The following is a 16,000-nucleotide window of genomic DNA, read 5'->3' as shown; positions in this document are numbered from 1 at the left end:
CAAATTCATTTTTTGGGCGCTTTGAGCACAACAAGCCAAATGTGCCATCTAGTCCCATTATATTGGAGAGAAGGCAGACATCTCTACGATATCTCCAACACTGGGCAACTCAAACCAATACAATCTAGATTGATAAATAGCCCTACAGGTAAGAGGAAAAGGGATTTTGTCCAGACAACTTAATTAAAAAAAACAACACTTTTGGTTATTCTCCAGCCCCTTTCTGCTATCTGTACAGAGCCTTGAAGGGTGGTGTGGGGGGTATCTTTTCCTTTGGGGAAGCGTTGCAAAACCCTGGTTCGACACATGATATGAGGATCGGCACCAAAAGTCCCATTATGCCCTCTCAAATCCATACCCAAGGCCCTAGGAGTGATGCATTGATTCAGCCTTCAGTACTCCCTTGACTGCACCATGCTAATTCCAACTACATGAGCTCTTTGGAGAAATCCTACCCATAAGGCAGGACACAGAGTAGCCACTGAGCTGCTCTGGACAATGACAGTTTAAGCTCATACACTCCAGTATCATTTACTGCTACTGTCCCTGTTAGCAGTATTTCTCTAAAAAAAGAAATACTTTAGAGACAAAAGCAATTGCAGATTGTGTCGAAACTGTCCAAGATTTAAACCCCAAAAAAATTAGAGGTAAAGAAAATGATCATAATAACATTTCATTTGCTAGGCTGCTAATTACATGAGGATGTTAGTGCTCATCATTGAATAATGTCCTGTTAATACGCAGCTGACTCAACCAGAAGTCAGTGTCCACGCTTGTAGGAACAGCCTGTGAAAATCTCTGTGTGCTGTGGAGGTCATGGTGAAAACAACAGCAGTGCATTTCCAGGTGTAGCCACGTCCATTGTCTCCTTCCTCATATGGGCATGTTCAGTTTGTGCCTTTGTCCTTGTGTCAGCAGGCAGGACATTCTAAATTATTTTGCTCAGCTGCCTCCCTGAACTCTTGCTACAGCACGTCAATACACACATCATGCAGACACCCACACATACAGCTACAGGGATCACAGTGCATGTCCATCACACACTTGAATCCTCCTTGACACAGATCAAACCTCGAGGAAATAAAAAGTTAGCCAGTTGCCATGATTTGGTGTCATGCAATTTCAGATCAAAATTTCAGATTGTGGATTTTGTAAATGAGTGTCTGAAAAGATTAAAAGTGGTATGATTAAATTGAGTTGTTGATGAATTAAAACACCTTTAATTTCCTGCATATCAGAGTATTTTCTAGAAGAATATCAGGTTATATTTCTAAGTCTATTACACCTGTGATGAGGAATCATCGTTTTAAGGAACAAAAACTGAATGAATGTAAAACACTTGATGACATCCCCTTTCCTGTCCTACACACACACACACACACACACACACACACACACACACACACACACACACACACACACACACACACACACACACACATTGTGGAATTGTTCATTTCCCCAGGAATGAGGTTAGGGGTATACATGGCACGTGACTGCCTGTTTTTTAACCTTCTGCCTACAGACTCTTATGTCATGTGTGATCACTTCAGCGATGTTGCTGGGCGTTTATTGTTACTGCCATGAAACACTGACTTTGGAGAAACCAGCTGCATCAAGCCTTTTCTCACAGGAGCATGCATCTTGATGTAACAAAAGATTTTATTCCCTCGATCAGTGGTTTGTAGAATTATTGACTCATCTTCACGGTGATTGCTGTTAGACATTGTGTAATAAAAACAGCTTGTAGCATCAATCCTAAACAGAAAATATAAATATAAAATAAAATATATATTGAGTAATTCCACTGGCATTGAAATGTAATATTTTCTCTTCTCCAAACTGTGTTAATATTTTCTATCAATACACAACTTAGCCAAATCTGATTTGGGGCTATTCATGGAACAATGCTGTAAACAATATAATTTGCAGAGATGCTGCGCTGTATCTCTGGACTATCAGAGGCAGTGATTCTTATTAGGAATAGAGATCTTTGAGTAGAAATAATAGGCACATAGAGGCTTAAGACACTGTAGTCTCGTCACAGCAATGAAACATTTTTACTACAAAACAGCAGATGCTATTATATAGAGAAAAATGTGCAAAAAGTGCAAAATCACAGGCTTGATTTCCCACATTATTTCTAGATGTCTATTCAAGTCCCTGTATAGACTAGGGCTAAAATCCTAATAGGGACAAGCTTCAAATGAATAGAGCCTACAGAGGATAAGCTACTAAATCTTGCAATAAAAGCAATGTGATTTACAGTAAATTCCATAAGGCTGACAGTGCCACAGCTGAGGGCATAAACACTCCTTTCAGTGCTGCGCCTCAGTTCTGTCTGCTGTGAACTACAATCACACAGGCATGCTGCTCAGCAGTAGTGACTTTGATAAATCACCAGGAAGTCCCACTGTTGGCTTAAAACTAGAACTTGTTCAGTTGCAATTCTGCATTTGTCCCTCTTTAATGTGTATGGAAGTGGCTTTAGCAGTAATCTGTCAGTGATTGATTAGATGTGGCCAAATCCCCTCTCCGTTCTCCTCTACTGGCTCACTGTTCAGCCACAGCTGTGTATTTACAGAAAGATGGCTGTATTAGGGAAGAGGCTGCCTTATTTACCTGCAACATAAACAGAGTTACTTCCACTTGGGGGGTTATACACACAAGATGACCACCAGTAAACAAGAAATAAGAAGTGACATGTTCTTGTTGGTGCTGAATTCATGCACCAATGGATAAACAAACAGGCTTATAGACCTATGCCGGGTTTGTTTTGGGAAGTAGAAATCACATCTTAAGCTGTCATCCATTTTGTAACAGTCAACAATCAGCAGCATAATAACCCTTGATTCTGTGGAAAGAAACTGAAATGTATGTTACTATTAAAACATATTTATTTTGTATGTGACACGAGGTTGAAAAAGCAATTTAGATGGGGGGCTGGATATTGATTACACTTACCAGCAGATCCATTTTAATTAAATATTAAGAGAGTGTGCTGCATTGATAGCAACTGAGCAGCGACCATTTTTTCTTTTCTTTTGCCATCATTTAAAAAGATAATACAAACTAAAAAAGAAGACATGCTTTAATAACACTCACATGTAATTAGACTTGAAGTACTAAAGCAGGGCCAAGTTGTATTTGATGAATTTTGTATTCAAAGAATATTTTAGTTATTTTTAAAAGGTCTGAGTATGAACATCCGTGCATGAATTTTAATGGAGATACTTAAATGGTAATTATTCCACTCAGGCTCCAACGTAGGTAACAAATGGAATTCAATCAGTGTCCGTGCATAATGATGGTCATTAGGAGAAAGAAAATAATAATGACATCCTATCTGCATTAAACCTGCAGACACTTTACACAATGATCCTGCAGCTATTATTGATCTCCATGGAGATAAGCAATTGTCACTTTTCAGCATTGTGCCTGAATGTTAAATGCAGTTCTTTTTTTTCCTGCAAACTATTTCAGCCAACACTAAATTTTCATTTAATTTACTTCCCTACTTGAAATCAATGGTCTCATTCCACATGATTGTAATTTTGGTTCATTGTCATAGCTCTCTCTCCAGTTACCAATATTTTTTCCTTACAAACCAAGGTTTCAAAAGGCTCACATAAAATGGAGTAAATTGTCCAGTCTTAACCATACTTAATGTAAATTCCAAAGACACCATGTCTTAGTTTTCATGTTTTTGTGTAACCCATTATTAGTTGAATATTGTAACAGTTGCTTACACATATTGTACAGTAGGCAGCTTGTATGGAGTCTTCTCCAAGATGGCCACTTGGTTGAATAATTAAATAAGATCTCCAATCAAATGATCCATGATTTGCATGCCTTCTGTTGCCAACTAGCTCCATCTGTTTGGTTTTGAGAGCTCTGACACAGTGGCTCATGTGAGTGAAACAGCAATAATGTAATTGTGAATGTGACAGATACACCAGATGATGCAGGGACTGTTTGAAAGTCTGGTCCAAGGCATAGGCTACTGTACAGCATGGTGTCATATGGTCCGCAAGAAAGCATGACAAAAACTGTTTCATTAAGGCTCTATACTGTCTAACTAACTTTAAAGAGCCTCTGCAGTGACAATGCTCATTCATTTAAATGTAGGCTTCTGATACTTGAACTGTGATTATTACAGCCTCTCTTGATGCATGCATTACAAAGTTCATGTGTCTTAATTGAATAGCAGGCTTCAGAGCTTAGAGGGTGAAGGACAATAGTAGCAGGGCCAGTTTGGCTGGATGCCAGTGGCCAATGCAGAGCAGGCCTCAGCTCTCAGCAGCAGGCAGAGCCCATGCCGGAGTCCACATCAGGAGAGACAGCCTCCGCTGCTTTGATGGATCAGCCATTGCAGGCAGTGTCTGCCCTCAGCTGGGGTTCAGGTATTCACCACCAATAACGTTACTATCGCAGGTTAGAGTCTGAGTGTATTTTCTCTTGTTTGTCTTCCTTTCCTGATGTGTCTGAAGGACAATGCAGTACCTCTGATCATTTTTGTTTTTAAGATATCATGTCAGTAACTAGTCAAGTTTTTGAAGTTATGATTCTGTTTCAAACTTCACCAAACTTCCCTTTAAAGCTTAAGGCACTTCTGTATTGTATATGACTTAATCATCTCCACTAACATCATTGATTCAACTTTCTAGTTAACAATTAAACATTTGGGCCTACAATAAAAAACATTCAAGCTGTGGTCAAAGATCTAAATGTTAAAATAGCCATGGAGACACAATTTTCTTTTCTTTTTAGGCTTTTTATATTGAAGTACGTCCGCTTATTAAACCAGTGATGCCAAGGTCATTCAATTAATGTCTCTCCCTTTTATCAGCTTCAGTAGCTCCACAGTGACTGAGTGCCACTTTGCCCATCACACTCAAGTGCTTTTGTGCCCAAGACTGAAGCCCACTATGATCATACAATGTCATTTTTTAAATTCTGGTTGATGAAATAGGTAAATAATAAATTTATAAATATTATATAATATATATTATATAAATATAAAATATAAATGAATACATATTTAAAAGATTTTTTTCTTCTTTTGTACAAACTGAGTATTACTTTATTATGGTATTATGGTCATCATTTGTATCACTTATGATAACACTTACCAGGTGAACTATAGAGATAATGGGTTATAGTGACACTTCTGCATACAGCTTTATGACAGCTTTAAGTACATTTTACTATTCTGTTTATTTCAGTTATGAAAATATATGAAAACAAAGGTAAACATTACAATTATTAACCAAAATGATATTATTTGTACATGTCCAGCTTCTTCATGGTTTTACTGTGGCCCAGTGTACTAGCTGTGTGTGCATACAGGTATAAAAGGAATGGACTGTTCCGGTATGTTCACTTTTGTTTTCAAATCCATATAAGTGGTTGAAATAATGTGGTTAAACTGGGGACTTTTTCAACTCTTAAATGCATTTAATACAGAAGGTCTTTAGAGACCTGGGTCCATATCACACCTTCTAATGTATTCATCTTATTCAATTAAAGCTACAGTGTGTAAGAATTTCTCCCATCTAGCGGTGAAATTGTATAGGACAACCAACTGAATATTACTTTCTAGCCCCTCCCATTCCGATCGCGTTTTGACTCCTACGGTGGCCGTATTATTCCAAGAAGTACGACTTCGTCCGTGAGTGTTCCTTCCAGTGTAATAACAGTTTTACGTTTTCGTTATTTTGGTACCATTTCATTGCTAACATCAGCTATCAGGCTCCCAAATGAATGCAAGCTAATGTTAGTGAAGTATCAGCGTGATCCTCCATCTTCAACAGGCTTTCAAATCTGCCGGCAGATCGAGTAATCTCCCCCTGGCATTCGTCATGGTGCCACTGAGTGAGCACGAAACGCGAGGTATGTCCCTCTTTGTCTAATGTATTTTAAAGATGGTGGCGCAACATGGCAGAATACATACGAGCGAATCGCTTGTATGTGTTCTGAATGATTCGGAATGGCAGATTCTACGCTTACGAGAATACTTTGATTAGTTGGTGGAAGTAATTACACATGAATGAGCACATATTTGTGAAAGAACAAAGGGTTTTTTCCTAAGAATCAACTCAAAACATTACACAATGGGGCTTTAAGCTGTCAGGTCCCATCTAGTCCTCAAACAATGGTGTCAGAATGTCAAATTGTCAGTTGTTCAAAATCGTTGTTTTCCTGTATATGTTTGTCTTTAAAAAGTGGATAGAGACAATAGGTATGAGCACAACCATTTTGCAAGATTGCAATAATAATTTATGATTACTGACTGTCATTGACTAGCCTATATTTAACACGAAACAATATGCATTTTAAATATGAAATATAAAAGGCAAAGCAAATTAATGACAAAAAATTTGTTTTGGGGGCTTATAGTTATAACATAAGTTATTTCCAAAAGTTCCCAAGCATTTATTTTAACGTGTAGCATAATCTGTGTTGAATATGTGCTGGGTCTCTAAAGACCCGAGGTAGGAATGTTTGGCAAAACACCCATTTGACATCCCCATATCTCAGCCATGGAATTAGCGAGTAAAATATTATCATAATATAATCATCATAATATAATAGAAATTAAAATAGGACACACATTGCACAAAAATTTAAAATCTTAACTTTTCTTTTAATTCTTCTGTTTCAGCCAAAAAAAGATTTACACTCTACGTGGAAAACATCATCACGTATGTGCTGAACTTCATTCACAACAGCCTAGTATAGCACAGACATATGTGAGAGAGGCAGAGGCTTGTGAAACACAGTGCCTGCAGTTAGATTCATTTTGCAAGGCAATGCTTTTCCAAACAGCTCCAAGACTTCCTGATCGTCTGTAATCCCCAGCTTTCACACATAAGTCATTGAGAGCGATGGAGTCCTCTCTGTTTACTCACTCCAAACCAAATGATCTTTCACAAGTAGACCACTTCAGATGTGAAATGGAATTTGCCAGGCTGTTCTATCCCAAGTCTATTTCTCCGTACGCTTTACCAATTCCCAAAATAGGGTTCAGTCGCTCACAGGTAATGTCTGTGAGGATTGAGCTAGGCTCCTCTCCCATTTTAATGGCCCACGGGAAAAGGTATTTGACGGAGGTAAAGAAGTACTCTTAAGCACATACATAGCACTGAATTTCATTTTGTTTTAGTTGCTGTAATGCATTTTGTTTTTTGGACAGTAGGGGATGTTTATAACAATATGAGAATGATTTAACATTACAGCGGTTGCACTAAAATGACCTATATTGTTTATTTCAGATTAAATGCCAAAATTCATACAACTCATCCAGTTACTGTAATAACCTGGAGGAATAAAGGAGGATGGATATTTACATTTCAGTAGATGATTTTAATGTAAAATATAATGTGATATAAATATAATTTCTCCTCAAAAACAATACACGCTTCCCATGTCATATGAGAATTTAAAGAGCGTAGCTGATGACTTTATCTTTCCAGTGTTGACAGTGTTACTGCTTTGGTACGTAGTTATGATAAATGGTTGTTTTAAGAGGGCTGCATTTACTTTGTAGAGTCATTATGAGAGTATTATGTATGAGAAAACAGTCATTAATATTCATTATAATTGCAAACTGCTGAGCTGAATGCTGATGGAGTGTGTTTGGATGCCAGCACAGGCCTGCCTTTTCTAATGTATCTCTTCACTGCATCTGTGCAGCAATAAATGTAGGTGTTTGGGAGGGTCTCTGTAACAGCATCAGACTTTTACTAATTTTTCCACTCAATCAGTAAGATCATGACACCATTGTGGGAAGTAGAGATTAACAAACTATAACAACATGCTCTAACAGTACACACATTGCTACAATATAAATTCAAAAATATGACCTATAAAATGACTCACTTGTATTGTGTATTTCACTTTTCGTAGAATCCAGTGCATAAGCTGCCTCACAGTCTCCAAAGGATATAGTGTTCCTATTCCAGTTGATAAGGCCTCCAATTTTGTTTGTGTCTGGTAATTGGAGCAATGTTGAAGTGAGGAGCACTGATACATTTCCCAGTCTATGTGTGAATGAGGCTGGCTATGGAAGGGAAAGGTCAGGCCCTGGACTTGCCTTTCTCCCCCAGGGCCCTCAGCAGTAGGGGCCGGAGAACACCACAAACAATTAAACATGTTGCTTCTCAGGGTAGAGCAGCCGTACTCCTGCTGGTAAGAGGAGTTTTTACCTTGGTGGGTTGCTGTTGGTCACTCTTCACAGCAATAATCTGCAGGTCTGAACAATCAATACAGCCACGACAGCTTCAGCTTCCATTAGCGCGGCCATCTCTCGAGTGCCTGTGCATGAGCAGAGGAGCACAGAATAGGCATCAACTAACACATCTGCACACACACACACACACACACACACACACACACACACACACACACACATACACACACACAAACACATATATTCAAGCTCATGCACAGAATCACCCATCCACACATGTACACGGGCATTGACACATATATGTACAAGGATACACAGTCCTACATGGCACATACACAAATGTAAAGACATAAAGCACACAAATACATCCTCACATATTCACACAAACATATGTATATGTAAGAAATAACATTTTAATATAATTTATTTGACATGTGTACATTATCTTTGTCTCAGTTCATCTATCTCACATGTCTCCTAGAAAATATATTTATATCCTACTAATAGGCAACAGCATTTGATGTAAACATAATGTCAAGTGAATCATTTCATCAGATTCATAAATTCAGAAACATTTTAATGAACTTTTCTGACATGTCATAACATTTTCATACGGAACGTATCTGCAAAACTGCAACAAATTGAATTTGTTTTTCTACAATATCCGCTCATAGCAACTAAAGCATGATTTACGTTGTATTATAGGTATGTTTAGGCTCAGAACCTTTGATTTAGGTTAGAAAAAAATCACTGTCTTAAATAAAGTTAAATGAAGCATGAGACAGTCAGCATTCACAGTCACTTTAACCGAAACCACCATCTTTCCCTAACCTTAACCAAAGTTGTATATTCTACAAACAGGACCGTGAACCCCTTTCTCCGATATCAAAGTCCTGCACTTTCTATGACCTCAATCACTTGCCAATTACTTCCATGCAGTACAAGAAGTTAGCATTTCCTTCACTGGAAAAACGTTGCCACAAAAGTTTAGTTTAGTAAAATGTTACGTATATAAATGTAAGGACGCTAGGTTTGTTTTTTCTAATTTTTGTTTTTACTTATAAAAGTCAATAATCCACATAAAAGCTGTCTTTTCTGTTTTACATATATCAAATCTGTTATATTAGCAGCAGAGCTGAACATCCCAAGACTTGCAGAAGCATACACAATAAGGCATAATAAAGGCATGACAACAAGTATGATGACAGAACCAGTTTTTAACAATGTAAGGATACTGAGCAGTACCTTACTGAAAGCTATATGGTAGTCATCTGTAGTTCCTGAATAGCAGATAATAACAATGCAGCCCCCTGGGCCTCTGAGACGGCACTGTGTGTGCTGGGGCTAGTCCAGCTGTGTGCTCTTGCTTGCTTTTGAGCGAGCACAGTAGAGCACTCAACAAGTGAAACACCATTGGCGTATCTCCAAACAGACACGGCCCAGAGGAAGGCAATGCTACAGTAGCTTCACAATTACGCAAACAAAGAGATACCTCGCTAAATGCTTCCTAGTGGAAAATCACAACATAGAGTAGGATTTATTTTCAATTATTCCTTGATGTGAAAAACACTAATTGGTTCCCTTGCCTATTGTTTGTCATCAAGCAATGCTATAGAATTGCATGTGTCTACTACTCAAAGCTCTTAGCCAGAACAAGGAAAAAGCCTCCCTGCCTGCCTGAACATTTCAAACTTGGAGTACTTTCTGCTGTTAAGTGCTCTATAGAGATGACTGCTATAAAGGAATGATTAGAACAAAAAAAAAATACAAATACAAAGAAGATATTCATCATGTATTCATATGATTTTCTATTTTACTTGATTATTTTAAATTAATGCCATTCAAGTTGTTGTTACTGTGCATCTCTCCTTTCCATGTTTCATTTTGTCAAATGGATTATTTATACTGTAATTTCATTATGCTGTTTTGTACACACAACTCTATTGTACGTCTGTCCGTCCTGGGAGAGGAACCCTCTCCTGAGTTCCTTTTCCTGAGGTTTCTACCATTTTTTCCTCATTAAAGATTCTTTTTTGGGATAGGTTTTCCTTATCCGATGCAAAGGTCAAAGACAGAGGGGGACATATGATATATTAATACCGGTAATAATAAAATTGAATTGACAATGACAAAACTGTGCAAATAAACAATTTTCATAATGCAGACACATGTATGCCTTTCCGTATTTTTGCCTTCTTTTATGGGTGCAATGAGCAGAGGACTGCGCATCCATGCTGACAAACAGCAGAATTAATTTCCTCCTGTTTACAAAGTCATTGTCATGATAGTGGGAGAGCAATCCTGAGTGTGAAAAATACTCAAGGTTGTTTTAAAAGAGGGGTGTTTTTCTTTTGCATTCTTATCATCAATAGGTTTATCGCTGTACTGACAATACAGTGCCGAATAGCCCTGTGGGAAGGTGATTCACAATCTGGATATGCACCACAAAATTACATGCTTTTGTACTGCAGAGCAGATAATGATTAATAAAAACGTTCGGCGTAGTTTAATCCAAACCAGAAACACTTTACACATGTAGTACATGCAGTGTTGCATAGGAGAGGTGTGACCGTAGCTTCCAGAGAAGACAGCTCTCTATTTTATGATACTGTTATGCTCTTGTCTGTCCTTTCTTTAGACAGGAATCTGCTTAAAGAACCTGTAACTCTTGATTTGAGTCTCACATGAAACATGGGGTACATTGATATTGTTGTTTCACAAAATTTGAGACAGGTAGAGAGCGAGAGAGAGAAATTGGATTTAGGTTTTGGTGATTGGTGTCACCATTATTATCTTTTACCCCTTTTCATCCAATGTGCGAGATATACTGTACTTTTCATTTTGCTTGCATGAAGCATTTTTATAATTGTCTTGTGTTTTTTGTGAGCTGTGCGGCATCACAGTCCCCTGCAGGTTAAATTTCTCTTAATTTTTCAGTGACCTTTCTTTATACCCCTAGCAATTAGCTGATGAGTTTGTCTGTGCTGTGGGTCAGTATCATTGCGTTGTAATCAACACAAACACAAGTAGGCTTTTCAGAAGAGCTTAGCTTGGCATTCAAGGACCCTTACCTTACAACATTTTATTATTACAAAACAATAATCAAATGGTGTTTGATGAAGGGGAGGCACAGTAATCTAGATGCAGTATACAAGAAGTATAGTGGAATCATCAGAATGAACCTTAGATGAAAGATTTTCACCCTTGTAATTATTTGCCGCTGAGGCTGTAAATGTGTGTAATATCAAGTATGCAGGAGAATATCCCTTTTTCCAACAGTATTGTAGTGAAAGGACTTGTTAGGTACAAAAAACGTTTTCAAGTGTCCAAAATGTCCACATCAGGAGCCATGAGTCTCATTTTCCTCCTGAAGAAATAGCTCATGCATTCAACTTCCAGATGCCTGGTGACTGCGGTGGCTCAACGATGCTAAAAGCAACGACACTGGACAAAAAGCATAACGAAACAGAAAACACAACACTTTATAATACATGTGAACATAACACCAAACCAACCTTATTTCCTAGAAAATTAGTTAATATACTACTAAATTGTTTTTCAAAGTCCATGTTGAAGGAATAATAATTGCTGTATGAATGTCAAGGTTTTTTACGAACCCAGGAATTGTGACGTTCTTGTACTGAGCAGAATTCATAGCGAGGTGGGAAGGGATGGGTATGTACAAACAACAGACACAGGAGATCAGAGTTTTCAATGTCATAAAGATGGCTCTCTTTTAACCTAAATCACCATGAAATTCTACTTGTTGTGCCATAAGGTTTACAGTAATTACAGTAGCGCAAGCTGTACGTGTTGGCACGGGAACCTTTATTTGCAAGGTTGTTCTTGCTTTCACTGAACTACTGAATATGTTTTGTAGTGTTCTCTGGCGATTTGCTCATGCTAGCTCTAAAAGAAGCCCTCTTTAAAATTGGAGATGCCTGAAAAGGAGTCCAGTTCTAGTAACAGCTCTGTGAGGCTGATCTTAGGCATGTTGGTGCTTTGAGCTAACTGCGACTGTCAGCTTGCTATCATGCTCACAAATAACAATGCTAACATGCTGATGTTTAGCAGTTAGCCTATGATGTTTTTATGGTGAGCATCTTAGTTTATTGTCAGCATCCTAGCATGTCCTAATTAGCACTAAACAAAAGTACAGGTAAAGCTGATTGGATTAGTTTGGTAGGTGTTGGTCTTAAACCAAAGTGTTGCAGGATACATCATCTGGGAACTGTGAAAGTGTGCACAAAATGTATTTTGGTATTTAACCAAGATGGCCTTGTTTCCCTAGCTGCTTTGCAGTCAAATCAATTAGTCAGTTTGAACATTTTCCAACTTTATTGATACATTTATTGAGAAAGGTCATTTTGTTTTTTTGAAACGTGATTGTCTTTTCTGGTTCATTATGTTGTCTGATTTGCTAATGTGTTAATTAATGTGAAATTAATTTTTTTGTTTTGTTACTGTGCTTTGTCAAAGGTTGTTGTGCTTTGCACCCTAAGGCCAATGTACTGGTCCCAGGGCAGAAATAGAGAGGGAGAGAGAACAACAGACTAACAGACAACAGGCTGTACTCATTATTGTCTAAACCAGCAATTATGTGTTCGTACAGTGATAGAGTTGACCAGCTTTATTTAAATCAAATGTTTGGCAGTAGTGATAATGGCTTCCAGATTTCCTCTTTGTGGTTCTGGACACTGACACATACTGTCACTATGCACTAGCCTAGTACTACTTTGATGGCAGCCCCATTGGGGGCGGCAGCACCAAAGAACACTGTTGTGGTCTTGGTCAGCAAGTGAGACAGTCAATATTGCGTTAACATGGAAAAGATGTGTCACAAACACAGTTTTAACGAGGGTGTAGCTCAGTAAACTATTGACTGAGCGACTGTAACTGGGCCAGATTGCAGCAATGCTCCATGCTTAATGAATTCCTTGAAAAAAAAATATTACTGCATGTCCACATTACACAAAAACGTAGTTAAACATTGTCATCATTATGTGTTCATACTGTATAGAGGCTACTGGTAATTAGATGCAGAAAGATGTTTAGTAACATGACACACTGTAATCAAGTACACCCGCCGTTCTCCCACCACCTGAGTTGTGATATTCTTTTAAAGCTGCAATTATCAGAAGATTAACAAGTTCATGCTGCTACGACAGGATGCTGTGAGAATGAATTTTGGTTCCAAGAGCACTTGGCTGTTTGCCATCCCTGAAGGTGACAGAAATCTTGCCGATCTTGCATGACAGTGAAGGGGGATGGACAGAGGCAGCTGGGTGGAGCTTGTGAATCTGAAAGTCATTGATGTTTGGGCTTCCACCCTGCCCTTACTGCCCCAGTCCACCAGATCAGCTTTACTCAGCAGATTCCTTCCCGGTGGGAAACAGAGGAGAGGCGCTAGGTGGCCGAAAGTTTCCTAACCAAGCACGTGGCTAAAGCCCCCACTATCCTGATGCTAATTATTGTTCAGATGATTAGGGCAGATGAAGAGATGTTATTCTCTTTTAAAGTGAGAGCTGTGATTGTGCATCTCTGACTTTTCTAGAGAGAGAGCTGTGAAAAGATCAATACTTTCAATCACGCCAGAGAGCTCTTCTGTCAGTCACGCTGGGTAAGGTGATTACAATTGAGTCTTAAGACAATGAAGAACTTCGCGGGGCTTCCTCAGGCACACTCAGCTTCCTCGCAGGGAGTCTAATGAACTCAGACCTGCTAAATAGGCCTTCAAACCACTTCAGCGCAGATCCTGAGGGACTGGCTGTGTTGCAACGCAGCCAAACTCACCAGCTCTTACCTGTGAGCACACATGTAGACACAGAGACACACATGGGCCAGGAGCAGCAAACCTTTCCAAAGACAGCGAAACAGCACTGATGACCACATGGAGCCCTTATACAAATCATTCTTCCTTGTGTGTGGAGTTTGGAATGGGAAGCCATGTGCTGGCAGGAGGTTACATGGTCAGAAACAGCAGGGAAACCTGACAGAATGATGTCTTTTCCTTCAGTATATTCATAGCACAGTCAAAGCAACCACTGCCTTTTCTTCTTTTTGACGAATGTTTAAGTCGACAAGGATAGTGTGTTTTTGTACACACTATTTCAGACTTATTGCAGCTGTGTTTTAATGTCTTTTGACAGTAGATGGAATGTTTCCAGGCAGTGTTGAACCTTTTTTTTAACATGATCTCTGAAGAAAATTAAGACAATTATTACCTTCCAGAAAAAAATCTTTTTAACACTCTTTTCTTTTATACTGATACCCACCTGCAAGAGAACAGGAGTGAGGAATTCAGCTGAAAACATGGGCTCTATTTTAAGCACTTCAATGAAAAAAAAAACATTAAAAACATTTTAATTTTTGTTTAATTTTCTCAATGCAGAAAAGTAATGCAATGATTTAACAATGGCAAAACAAATAAAGATAAAAGATTGGTAAGATGTACTATTGTTAAATCTCACTAAAGTAGCATCACCTTGATTGCACCATCATGCTGAGTAAAGACCCCTGCAAGACAAACAAAAACAAAGAATCAGTAGCTTTGTGTTGGAGATGTTCTGTGTTTTTAACAGGCAGCATGTAGCAGCATCCATCCCTCTGTGGCTGACACCAGCCTTTCAGGGAGCAGGTGACTTGTTAGTACTCTAAGCAACAACGGGAACAGATGTGTCCCTGACAGTGGATGGATGGTCAGGGTCCATCTGGTCAGTGCAGCCCTGGACAGGAATGATGAATACAGCTTCATCAGTGAATAGCTGTCATCAATCGCAAAGTGTGGCGATGGCCGGTGACAGCCACACGCCAGCCCCAGGGCCCCAGGTGTGGTGAGAGAGAGCGGGCTGGCTCTGGAATGCAGGTCAATCAGGCAAGTCCAAGCCAATGTTACATTGCAATGTAAAGTGCATGCATTACAAAGCAGGCAGAGAGCATTGCTTTGTCTGGCTGCAAATAATCTGCTGGTTCTTTGATACAGGCACAGACTGGGTCACAGATTTAGTTCAACACAGGGCTGTTACTAAGCCACCGTGGTAAGGACGAGCATGAGGCGTCTAGACAAGTCATGGCTCTACATTGTCTTCCCCGGCGGTCCCAAATGAAATGTGCTGCATCCTTGTCTGCTTCAGTGCATAGACATGGAGAGGTACTAAAACACTGACCTTGCTCTGGACCATTCTGAATATGTTATGGCTCCCTGTTCCCTTGAACTGTCACAACTTTAAATCGACCACTTCTAATGGTTTCATACACTGTGTGGTGATCATTACGCAGGATGCTTCACCTGCTCTTAGTACTGCTTTGAAACCATGATATCTTACTAGAAATCATACTGTACATCCCATCGTATTTATTTATTTATTGTTGCAAGAATGAATAATTGCAGCAAAGCCTATCTGTCCTAATGGTCAGGCACACCATAGTGGGTGTGTTCTAGGACCTCAGTGTCAGTGAAAACAGGTCACTTAAGTCCAGGGAAATAAATGACAGAAATTATGTACTTTAGACATTGTCTTCCCCAAATGTATATTTTTATGTAAAATACCAAAAAATTGGCACACATGGTACATAATCTTAAATTATGAAAAGCACGAGAAGTGAGAGAAAATTCATACAGCAGAATGTTTTACATAAAAAGAGCATCTTAAACATCCATTTATGTCAAGCAGCAGAACCAGATCCCTCCTTACAGCAGCCTGAAATGTTTTTTCTTCTTCTTTTTTGATCAATTACAGATTAATAGTCAGCTTTACATAGCTGTCACTGATGTCATCCAGACGTCAGTGTCAGGATAAAAATTGCCTG

Source organism: Sander lucioperca, chromosome 8 (assembly GCF_008315115.2).
Source record: "Sander lucioperca isolate FBNREF2018 chromosome 8, SLUC_FBN_1.2, whole genome shotgun sequence".
In the NCBI taxonomy this organism is placed as follows: Eukaryota; Metazoa; Chordata; class Actinopteri; order Perciformes; family Percidae; genus Sander; species Sander lucioperca.
Note: the sequence above shows the minus strand (reverse complement) of the source record.